The sequence below is a fragment of the Curcuma longa genome, chromosome 21, assembly GCF_044706935.1.
Source record: "Curcuma longa cultivar G26 ecotype Majalengka, Jawa Barat chromosome 21, ITB_CL_G26_1.1, whole genome shotgun sequence".
Taxonomy (NCBI): domain Eukaryota; kingdom Viridiplantae; phylum Streptophyta; class Magnoliopsida; order Zingiberales; family Zingiberaceae; genus Curcuma; species Curcuma longa.
The window spans coordinates 9,542,578-9,555,485 of NC_133881.1; positions in this window are offsets into that span (position 1 = coordinate 9,542,578).

The window sequence follows — 12,908 nt, forward strand, 5'->3', positions numbered from 1 at the left end:
AAAAACCCACAATTAATACAAACAAATGTAGTTTAGGGATCTCGAGTCGTATTTTTTTCCAAGAGCTAGTAGAAAAGTTATTTAATTCGAGCTTACGTGTCATTCTTTTTGAATTTTTCGAATATAAATGGGGTTTTGGGGTTTTGATGTTTCTCAAATGAAATATGAACTCAAAATCAATAAATGACTTAGAATTCTAGTGCAAAATTCAAAACAGCAGGAAACATGAAATGTAGCTAGAGGAACAAAGGAAAGAAATAAAACTAGACTAGTGTGACAAATTGATGTTCAAGTAAAAAACCCAACTTGCACTTCATCTGTCCTAATTCACTTAACAAATAGCTAAAGCCAAAACTTAAACCTATCAAACCTAAAGAAGTTGATACATGCACTATTCTGATAAGGAACAGTGCAAGTTTCAGGGTTTCAGAGTTTCAAAAATTGAGGAGATTAACCAAAGGAATTGATCAACTGAAATTAACTACAAACCAGATTAAACCACACTAACATTGTGCATTGACCAAACAACTTGCATTCAAGGGATTTTAACAGGCTGAGCAGACTGATACGGAACAGTGCAAAGGGTTTCAGAAGAACAGAAATCAAATTCAAGAAGAAGCTAAGAAAACATTAGCTTAAACCAAACAAAGTTAACTAACAAAGAGAACTAACCATATGAATTGAATTCAATGTTTTAGAACTAATTAACAAGGTTTAAAGATGAAGTTCAGAAACAAAATCATGCAGAAACAAAATCAGAAACAGTAAACTCGTCCAGCCATTCTCATTTCCTTGAATTCATCTCAACTAGGTTGTCAATCAAGCTGGTAAACCCACAATGCGGATTCACTGATCCCTCTGGAGCTTGAAGCTGGTCGTCGGAGTGTTTTCTCGCTGCCAGCACCATGAATTGCCCGGAAAAACCCTCTCCGGCCAAGAACAAATGTTGTGCGGAGTAATTTGAGCTGGCGAATCTGGAATCCTCCGCTTCTTCTTGCTCCGATTGGTTTGCTGATGATTCAAGGGAGCTCCGCGATCCTAGGAGAACCCCTCCATGAACCACGGATCTCGTTCTGTACAGCAAGTCACCGGAAAAAATCAAAAACAGAGGTTGCGGCGCCGAAGAAACCCTCTCCGTCGCGCGCCTTCCAGCCGCCGGAATATACCCAATCGACCGGCGTTCAGACTCCTCAAGGATCAAGGAATACAATGGAAGTGGTTTGGGTGGACGGGGGCTCGCCGTTTGGTACGTCGCAGAGCAGAGGAGCGCTTCTCGCGGGGACGATGAACAGTGCGCAGCCACTGTTCATCGGTTTAATTTGGGTTTTATACGGCTGATTAATCTTTGAATCTGGGCCGTTGATTTCTGATCCTGATGGTCTGGACTTGATCTAGGGTTTTAGGGCAGCCTAGGGCTTGGAAAAATTTATGGATCTTGATCAGACTTGAGTTAGGTCATGTCCTCCATGTGGCTTGATCAATTTGGGCAAATTTGGCTCGATTTGATTGCGATTGAGCTCGATCTTGGTCCGATTTGAGCCCTACAATCAATTAAAATCAATTAATACAAAAATTCACCATTAAATCATGAAAATTATAATCAAGCCTTCAGATTATGCAATATAGGACAAATACGATCAAATCGATTCATTTCATAATTTATTTTCATGTAAAAGCCCAAAAATAAATCGATTAAAAATGCATATAAAACCCTAACTCATCAAATTCCCCCACACTTACCCTTGAGCGTCTCGCTCAAGCCAACAAAATAAACTAAGATCGTACCCCCACCTAGATCATTCTTAATCATGATTAGAAACAATTAAAAGGGAATTATCTAAGTTGTAGAGTCTCAAAAGCTTAAACCCATGGACTAGACCCTTGTACTCGGTTAACCACATAGCAAGTTTCACCCTTCATGATTAATTGAGATAAATGCATCACACTAAATCTCACAAGGTTGTTTTCAATAGATAAAATCAGTGGCTCTCATCCTAATTCTAATTCATGATCAAAGTAAAGTAGGGCTCACTCAAGCAACTTAAGTTTCATGCATTTCCATAGGCTTGCTTGTTTTCTACTCTCCACTACCATTCTTGATTTGGAATCCACATCTATTAGGCTTATTGAAAATGTAAGGAAGCAATGAACTGAGACAAATGAAATAGAAAATGTAGAAAGAAAAATTCAAGAGAAAGTGCTTTTCAAATAAGAAAGTGAATGAAGTGGTAGACATGGGTATAAGTAAATGCTAATCAATGAACCTTGCCCTCCTTCCTAACTTTCTTTCTCTTGTATTCCATTTGTTTCAGTGTGTTTTTCAAATCCATGAACCAAGGATGAGTCTAAACTCATGCAATTCTTCTCCTTGATACAAACTCCTTCTTCCTTTTCTTTTTTTGCTTCAAAACATCACCACAAATGTGCCATTTTGCATTTTCCCTTTGAATCAAGCCCAATTCTTTCACATCTAGGTTTCACAAGAGCTAACAAATAGCATCCAATCATCAGAAACCAAAATTCACTTCACATGAATCCGACAATTTCAATGTATCATTGGCACGTTTAATTCCAAAAATTACTGAAATTGAATTTGAAACTTTGCTTGTTCTCTCTTGTTTCTTGCTGTTTTTCCTCCATTCTTTTTCCATCATGAAGCTTGATTGATAATGCTAATATCCATGCAAATTTCTGTGCAATTCGAGTTCAGATCAGTCCTCAAAAAATAGCAAAACTTGGCTGAAAATTAAAAACTGCAAAAACTATTTTTTTCTGATTTTTTTCTGTTTTTTTTTTGCTTTTCTTTTCTGTTGCAGCAGCACTTTGGAAGGTTTGATATCTGAATTTGTTGTTTAGAAAGCAACTGAAATGGAGTAGGTTTTACTGTGGTTCATCAACCGATCAAATTCTTGAAACTTCACTTGATACATTCAACAATGTTTCTTCTTTTTTTTTCTGATTTTCTTTTCATTTTTTTTTTTTTTTTTTTTTGATCTGATTTTGATGCCATCTGAGTTGTATCCATAGTTCTTGCATTCCAATCCAGCATTCATTCAAATGAGCTTCCAATTTTTGTTGAAGACAATCCGGGCAAAATCAATTCGGTTTTTCACAACTTCCTCACAAATTCTCACTTTTCTTTCACCTCTTTCTTTTTCCTTTTGATTTCAAACCATAGCATTCTGAATTCTTTGCTTTTCAAAACTCAATACATTTCCAGAAATGCAGCTCAGTAATTTTCCATTGAAACAGCTCCATACAAAAACTCCAAAAATTCCAAAATTGGCACCTTAGTTCTTTGCTTTGGCACAACTTGATTTCCATTTGTTCACAACATTTGATTTTCCCATCAATAGAAAACTCACAAATTGCAATCACAACTTCATTCATTCTAAAATCAACTCCTTGCAACTCATTGCAATTCAACTCATTCAATCTCAAATTCAGCAATTCAAGGCAAAAGAACAATGAGAATTAAAGCAATTAACCTTGCTTGGCACAATTTGGGCACTTGCAACTTCCTTTTCTTGAAAAAATTCACAACTTCATGTATCATCACAAAAATCATCGTAGCATCAAATAACAATGAAATCTCAAGTGCTCTACTAAAACTCTCATTGCACAAACACCTTGCTACTTTTAATCAAAATTGGCACAAAACATCTTCCAAATTTGGCACACTTCTTCTTCAAATTTTTTCTCAAAAAAAAAAAAATGTAGAATTTTTTTTTCAAAAATTTCACACCTCCTCCCCCACACTTAAATCATTGACCGTCTCGGGCAAAGGAACATTAATAACATTCAAAAATATCCATGTCCAAGAGAGCATGAAAATTGAACCGAAAATGGGGGTGAAAAATATCAAAGGAAAATGGCTAAACATGGATGAAGCATGAAAGTTGTATGGTTTATGGGGGGAATTTTTAAACCTAAATAAATGTGGACCCATCATAGATATTGTAGCCTTGAAAGATTACAAGCAAGTTCTAGATTGGCAATCACTTAAGTGCATCACATAAAATGGTTAACCTCACTAGGTAGAAAAATCACATTATCTCAATTTCATCATTCTAGGTTCCATTACTAAGGGTAATCCAAGTTTTCAAAAATGTTCATCCATGGACTTAAATTCCTAGAATAATCAATCAAATTTAATTCTCTTTCAAGTGCTTCTAACATGATGTAAAAAAGTCCTAGGGGGGTACACTTATTCCCTACCCTAAACCATGCATGCAAAGGTATTCACAATGAGTTAACTAACCAAAAATGCTCATGAAAATGATTTTTATTACTGATTTAAACTGAAAATGCAAAGTAAAAACTACATATGGTATTAACAATGAAAAGAAGTGAAAAGTTGGAACAAACTCCCCTTCAAGTTGGGTAGATAGCATCTATAATGTCCACTCCATCCACCTCGAGCTCCTTTAGTTCTTCAAAGTATTTCTTGAGCCGGTGGCCATTCACTTTCCATGAGGTGCCCGTGGCTTCATCCCTAATCTCAATTGCACCATAGGGAAACACGTTAGTAACAAAAAATGGACCCTCCCATCTTGACCTCAACTTACCTTTGATGAGTTTAAGCCTTGATTTGTACAAGAGGACTTTGTCACCCACTTGAAATTCTTTGTCCTTAATGTTCTTATCATGAAAGTTCTTGGTCTTTTCCTTGTAAATCCTCGAGTTCTCATAAGCTTCCAAACGAATTTCCTCAAGCTCTTGAAGTTGCAACTTCCTTTCTTCTCCCACCTTATTCGCATCAAAATTGCAAGCCTTCACCGCCCAAAAAGCTTTATGTTCAATTTCCACCGGTAAATGGCAAGACTTCCCATAAACAAGACGATACGGTGACATTCCAATGGGTGTCTTATATGCAGTGCGATAGGCCCATAGTGCATCTTCAAGCCTTTTACTCCAATCTTTTCTAGTAGGTCCCACTGTCTTTTCCAAAATTCCCTTGATTTCTCTATTTGAAATTTCGGCTTGTCCATTTGTTTGGGGGTGGTAAGCGGTAGAAACTTTATGTACAACCCCATACTTGTTAAGCAAAGCCTTCATGTGTTTATTGCAAAAGTGGGAACCTTGGTCACTTATGATCGCTCTTGGAATTCCAAACCTGCAAAAAATCTTAAATAGGAAAGAAAGACAGAGAACAAAAACACACTTTATTTTTATTTGGTTCACAACCCAAGACTGCTATTCCAAGGCCCACGGTCCTCCAAGGCCCACGGTAACAGTTTACTGCGGAAAATCCACTAAATCAACTTGCCCCTTATGGCAGTAAGTTAGCGATTACAAAACACAAATTGAACTTGGTAACAATTAAATAACAATTACAAGTTACCAAAGTAGAAGCTGGATCGTGCTGGATTATGAAATTCTGGTGAACTCGGCGTAGCGACGGCTCTTGGGATGCACAGGATCGAGTAGGGCACCGACGTCGTGAGAGTAGCACGAAGGAATTGAAGAGAATTGAGATATTTTGGCTGCTGCTCGGACGTTTCTTTTATACTTCACTTGAGTCGACTCAATTGAGATCTCGAGTCAACTCGAGTTCGACGTGACCTCGTACCAATAGTTTTTTCTTTCCCGCTCGTTATTCGCTATCTGAGTCGACTTGGGTTGCCTTCTGAGTCGACTCTAGGTCGATGTGGAGTCTTTCAGATAGAGTTTGACTCTAAGTCGACTCCCAAGCTACCTTGAGTCGACTCAAGTCCATTTGGTGAAAAATCGATGGCGCTGACTCCCGAAAGCTGACTGACTAAGCTTGAGTCAACTCAGGTCTTCACTTGAGTCGACTCCAATAGCAAAACTTAGTCAGTTTTGCCCGGAGTTTGCGTTTTTCAATTTTTTCAATCCTGCACAAATGTTAGTAGAATAACATGCAAAATAAAAATATTCAGAGTTAGTTCCTGGAACTTCTTCTGGGTCTTAACTTCTGGTCTCCAGTGAGACCTTGGGTTAGATCGACGCCTATAGTTCCCTTAGGAAACGCGTCCTCACCCACTCCTCTCAAGAGAATTTTATCTGTTGCCAACTGAGCCCTCTTGACTCGTTAGACTTTTGCTCGGCTCTATCCTTAACCCCCAGGGTATGTGCTGCGGCTCGGTCCTCTCTGACCAACCCAGTCTTCTGTTGTGACTCGATCCTCCAGCTCAGTCCAGTCTTCTGTTATGGCTTGGTCCTACAGACCAATCCAGACTTCTGCTACGGCTTGGTCCTCCAGACCAGCCCAAACTTCAGCTGGTGCTTTGACTCTATCAAGACTTCTGCCTGATCTTCCAGATTAGGGCTTTCCAATTGCCTAGCTTTCACTAGGACTTAGGTCAAACCTGTGCTCCCTACACACTTAGATCAACTTCATTAGTTCAATACATACTTAACTTGAATATAGTTCCATTGTCAAAACTAAGGTTTGATCTGCTGGTGCTTCCTGCACCAACATCGCTAACTATGATGTGGCTCGGATATTTGTTGATAAGGGCAGCTCGATCAATGTCTTGTACAAAGATGCCTTTGACCGTATGCAAATCGAGGGGGATGAACTACAACCCATGGCGATCTCCCGATCTCTCGGACAGATACAGCTTCCATTGTCTTTAGGGGAGGAACCTCTTCACAATGGTAGATGCTGCGTTTGCTTACAACGTCATCTTGAGGAGACCAACTCTCAATTTTTTTAGTGCGGCAGTATCCACCTATCATCAAAAACTGAAGTTTCCGGTACATAATCAGGTCGGCCCTATTAACGGAGACCAGAATATAGCCTGCAAATGTTATATAGATATGGTTCAAACTGACCTTCGAGCGGTAAGAAGGAAGTAGAATACTGAGGTAAACTCGGTGCAAGATACATTGCTTCCACGGCCTAACCAGGAGAAGATACCGGTGCAGATAATACCTGAGCAACCTGATCGAGTTACTCACATAGCAGCCGACTTATCTCCCAAGCTACAAGAGCAGTTAATTGCCTGTCTGACACAAAATCGTGACATCTTCGCTTGATCACCATCAGAGATCATTAGTGTAGCTTCCACAGTAATGGAGCATAAACTTAATCTTGTTCTTGGGGCCCGACCTATTCGACAAAATAGGCCTCATTTCTGATCAGACCAGGACATGATAATCAAGGAAGAGATCAACAAGTTATTGAAGGTTGGGCAAATAAGGGAAGTGTAATTCCCAACTTGGCTTACCAATGTGGTATTGGTACCCAAACCTGGGGGTAAATGGCGAGTCTACATCAATTTTCGAGATCTTAATAAAGCATGCTCAAAAGACTACTATCCTCTCCCTCAGATAGATCAACTGGTCGATTCCACTTCAAGGTATGAGCTTATTTGCATATTGGATGCGTATCAAGATTACCATCAAATCCCATTAGCTCAAGAAGATCAGGACAAGGTCAGTTTTGTCACTGCTGATGGAACATTCTACTATATAGTCATGCCCTTTGGATTAAAAATGCTGGCGCCACCTATCAACGGCTCATGGATAGGGTCTTCAAGCAACAGCTCGGGCGTAATGTGGAGGTGTATGTGGACGACATTCTTATTAAATCTCTCCGAGCTAAGCAACTCACATTGACATAGAAGAAACGTTCAATACGCTTCGACAGTATGGTCTTAAGTTGAACTCCAGCAAATGCCTATTCGGCGTAAAAAGTAGCTATTTCTTAGGATACATCGTTACCAAGAGAGGAATTGAAGTCAACCCAACAAAAGTTTGAGCTGTCAAGACATGGCTTCCCCACGAAATATTAAAGAGGTGCAGAGATTGGTCGGGCGGATTACAACTCTTTCCCGCTTCATCTCTCACTCAGCGGGAAAGAATTTACCCTTCTTCAAGATCCTGCGACGAGCGACTCAGTTTTCATGGGACGAGAAGTGTGAGCAGGCTTTTACTGATCTAAAGTGATATTTGGCTGACCTGCCTATCTTGGCCAAACCAGACTCCCACGAGCCTTTGTGGGTCTACTTGTCAGCATCTGAGAAAGCCTTAGGCTCGGTCTTGGTTAAGCAAGAGGCTCAGATACAACATCTGATATATTTTACAAGCCATTTATTGAAAGATGCGGAAACTCGCTACACTTCCTTGGAGAAATTGGCACTTGCTCTCACTCTGATGGCTCGGAAGCTGCGTCCTTATTTCTTGGCACACCCAATCATAGTGCTAACCAACAGTAGTTTGGGTTAGGTGTTGCTCAATCTCGATGCCTCTGGTGCCTCATCAAATGGACCACTGAGCTAAGTGAATATGACATACAGTATCAGCCTCGGACAGCTATTAAAGCTCAAGCTCTAGCGATTTTCTGACTGAAGTCACAGGTGGAGAATCATTAGAAACATGAAAAATCTATGTGGATGGGTCGTCCACCAAAAAAGGCAGTGGAGTAGGGGTCTTATTATGTTCCCCTCAAGGAGAAACATTGCAGCTAGCTGTAAAACTACAATTCCGAGCCACCAATAATGAAGCTGAGTATGAAGCTCTGCTCACCGGCCTACAAGCAGCTCAGCATGTCGGTGCCACCCGAGTTATTGTTCACTCGGATTCACAATTGGTGGATCAGCAAGTTAAAGGCACATTTGAGATATGCAGTGATCGACTGAAGCGTTACGCTGAAGCAGTAGAGAAATTGAAAGCCCAATTTCAAGAAGTCACTCTTCAAAAAATACCTTGGGCGGACAACCATAAAGTCGACGAGCTGGCTAAGCTAGCTAGTGCACTAACTACTTGGGAAACCATCGATCCAATGGTACAAGAGCAATTGATTGCCCAAGTAGATCAAGCTCCCCAATCTACCAGGCCAGAGGAATGGCAGACGCCCATCATTTCCTTCTTAAAATAAGGAATCTTACCAGAAGACCCAGAACAAGCTCGAACTCTTAAACAAAGAGCAGCTCGGTTCACTATGATTGGAGAAACGTTATACAAGCGGGCCTTCTCCCGCCCCCTGCTCAAATGTCTCAGTCCAGAGGAAGTTGACTATGTTATGAAGGAGATACATCAAGGGTGTTGTGGCAACCACACTGGTGGAAGAACTCTGGTTCGCAAGATACTTCTCGCTGATTACTTCTGGCCCACTATGCAAGCTGATGCTGCTCAGCTCATTAGCACTTGTCTAAGCTGCCAGAAACATCAGACCCTTGTCTCACCAGCCTGCCGAACTGTTGAAAACTTCCACTATTTCATGCCCTTTCGACCAATGGGGAATGGATATAGTTGGCCCTTTCCCACTTGGGCCTTGCCAGAAGAAGTTTTTGTTAGTGGCAGTTGATTACTTCTCCAAGTGGGTGGAAGCCGAACCCTTAGCTCACATCACAGAGAAAAACGTGCTCAAGTTTTTATGGCAAAACATTGTTTGCCGGTTTGGCATTCCACGCAAGCTGGTGTCAGATAATGGACGACAATTCCAGGGACGAAAGATAAAAGAATGGTGCTAGGGCTTGGGAATTCAACAAGCTTTCACCTCGGTCTATTACCCACAGAGTAATGGACAAACCGAGGTAGTAAACCGAGAGCTTGTCCGAGGTTTAAAGATAAAACTGGATCATGTGGGGGGTTCATGGGTGGATGAGCTCCCCGATATCCTCTGGGCATACAGAACGACACCAAAGGATAGCACGGGTCTGACACCGTTCCATCTCATTTATGGAGGAGAAGCAGTGGTCCCGGTTGAGATAGGATGTCAGTCAGTTCGGGTTGAAGCCTATGCTAATGCCGAAGACAACGCCGTCCCTAGAGCCATAGAGCTGGACCTCATCACAGAAATCAGGGAGAAGACAAGCACAAGTCTCAGTGTTTATCGGCGGCGCATGGGTCAAATGTACAACAGACGAGTAAGACCTCGCTCATTTCATGTCGGCGACTTTGTTTGGAAAAGGAAGACACCGATGGAAGGATTGGGAAAGCTTGAGCCTAGATGGGAAGGACCATACCGGGTCACATGCCGACTCGCAGGTGGATCATACTACCTAGCCGATCCGCAAGATAAAGAACTTCCAAGACCTTGGCACGCTACTCACCTACGACCGTATCGCATTTGAAAGATAGCATTTATTTCATTTTTGCATTTAAACCTTTGTTCATAGCATCTATTTCATTTGGCTTTCTACTTGTAATAAACACTTATGGAAAAAGTGCAGATTTATAAATAAATCTCGATCTCTAAGCCCTCTCAGCTCTAACGCTGACGGCCTCACCTTAGTACAGGCACGGATTCCCCTGCTCAAACCTCTCGGCCCTCTCAGCTATATCACTGATGACATTGCCTTACGACAGGCCGGACCTCCGAGCTCCGTGCTCGATGACATTGCCTTACGACAGGCCGGACCTCCGAGCTCCGTGCTCGATGACATTGCCTTACGACAGGCCGGACCTCCGAGCTCCGCGCTCGATGACATTGCCTTACGACAGGCCAGACCTCCGAGCTCGCTCGATGACATTGCCTTACGACAGGCCGGACCTCCGAGCTCCGTGCTCGATGACATTGCCTTACGACAGGCCGGACCTCCGAGCTCTGCGCTCGATGACATTGCCTTACGACAAAGGCCGGACCTCCTGAGCTCCGCGCTCGATGACATTGCCTTACGACAGGCCGGACCTCCGAGCTTCGCGCTCGATGACATTGCCTTATGACAGGCCGGACCTCCGAGCTCTGTGCTCGATGACATTGCCTTACGACAGGCTAGACCTCTGAGCTCTGCGCTCGATGACATTGCCTTACGACAGGTCAGATCTCCGAGCTCCGTGCTCGATGACATTGCCTTACGACAGGCCGGACCTCCGAGCTCCACACTCGATGACATTGCCTTACGACAGGCTGGACCTCCGAGCTCCGTGCTCGATGACATTGTCTTACGACAGGCCGGACCTCCGAGCTCCGCAGCTCGATGACATTGCCTTACGACAGGCCGGACCTCCGAGCTCCGAGCTCGATGACATTGCCTTACGATAGGCTGGACCTCCGAGCTCTGAGCTCGATGACATTGCCTTACGATAGGTCAGACCTCGGAGCTCCGTGCTCGATGACATTGCCTTACGTTCGACCTCCGAGCTCCGCGCTCGATGACATTGCCTTACGATAGGCCGGATCTCCGAGCTCTGCGCTCGATGACATTGCCTTAGGACAGGCCGGACCTCCAAGCTCCGTGCTCGATGACATTTCCTTATGACAGGCCGGACCTCTGAGCTCCGTGCTCGATGACATTGCCTTACAACAGGCCAGACTCCGAGCTCCGCGCTTGATGACACTTGACCTTGCTTATGACTTACGACTCAGTCTGGGACTCCAAGAAGCGCCGACCTCTCAACTCTTTATTAAGTCACTTCAACCTCTCGATGATGGCTTCGCCTTCCAGCTCGGTCCTCTCGCAATATGATCTTTACTAGGAATGCCTCATTCTATAAAAAAGATGTAGTTTTCGCAAGGATAAGCCAAATCACATGAGTCCATAAAAATCTTTTGAAATCAACACTGGCCTATTCATCACAATATTTACACAAAACGCAAGACAGCTTGGGAAATAAAATGGACAACAAAGAGTTCAAATCACTGTTGTGCTCCTCTTGGTCGCGCCCATGGCTCGACGATGGTGCTGGATGAGTAGAACCGGCCTTGGTCAGCTCCCACTCCAGTGCCCGCACCCGTTCAAGGCCCTCGCTGTACTCCTTGTCGAGTCGCCACGCCTCCTCGAGTGGCTTCGGTCAGTTCTTGCTGAAACTTCTCGGGTTTGCTCGAGCGCTCCATCAACATCCCTCTTGAGCTTACTGCACTTTACCAGTAGCTTCGGCCAATTCTTGCTCCAGTTGCCTATTCCGCGCGTTCGCTTCATCCCACTCCCTTTCAAGCCTCATGGCTTCTCCACCATACAAGGCCGCCCTCAGTGCCCAAAGCCCCGACTTGTATTCAGCCTCCTCTTTCTTCTCCCTGAGTCGCCTCAGGTGCCTCTCTAAAGCGGTGTCATCCATGGTTTCTCGACGAGATCCGCTATACCAAGAGTGAAAGAATGTTAGAGAATGATCGAGGAGTTGAAGATAACGCCAAATATATACTCCTACCGCTGGCACCATCACCGTCCGATCTCACACCCCCCAGCCATCGATCGGTGCCTGCGATGTTCAGAAGGAGCAAAAGATAAGAAATAGGTGGCCATTATTTCCTATAAAGCTGACCTACAATGCACAGCATAGGCACAGCCTAGAAGTACGGAGGGTAGAAGCTGGTGACACATCACCTCTAGCTGTCTTATCACATGGGTGTCAGGAATCACGAGTAAAGATAGGTCTCAGCACCTATCTCGAGGGACAAACCCACTAAAGTATTTACTCGTCAAAAATAATCATAGCGGTCAGCAAGAGCTAGGAAAAGCTCAGGAAACAACTCTTGGTCCCGAATCTCGGTAGAAAAGCTTGGTCAGCCAAAGAAGAGCTGAGAAAAGCTATCAGCTGATCTCGCCAGTTCCCAAGGCACTCTATGGTTCGCCCAGATAAGTACTGACCTCACACCCACCAGAGTGGTTTTTCGCTCGATTGATCCACGCATCTCTTGATATGGCACACTTCGACCCAACCCTACCCGATCTATATTATTTCTGTCTGGCCTTAAACGCTTATCAGTGCTAAGCTTACTAGAAAAGCAAGAAACTCAACCAGAAATTAAGACACAGATTGATAAATATCTTTCAGTACATAGGAAGACCAAAAAGTAAAGCAAAAAAGAATATGAGGTTCACTTGGCCTCGACTGCGAATGCGAGGTCTGGTGAAGCAGGAGGATCAGTAGGCTTCGATAAGTGGTTAGCAAAAAGAGATCAGCTGGCTCAGGAGGCACTTCCTGCCTGGCTGGCAGGCACAGCAGGAACCTCAGGCTCGTTAGTCCCATCAAGGGCAGGGAAATCTCGTCGGGTG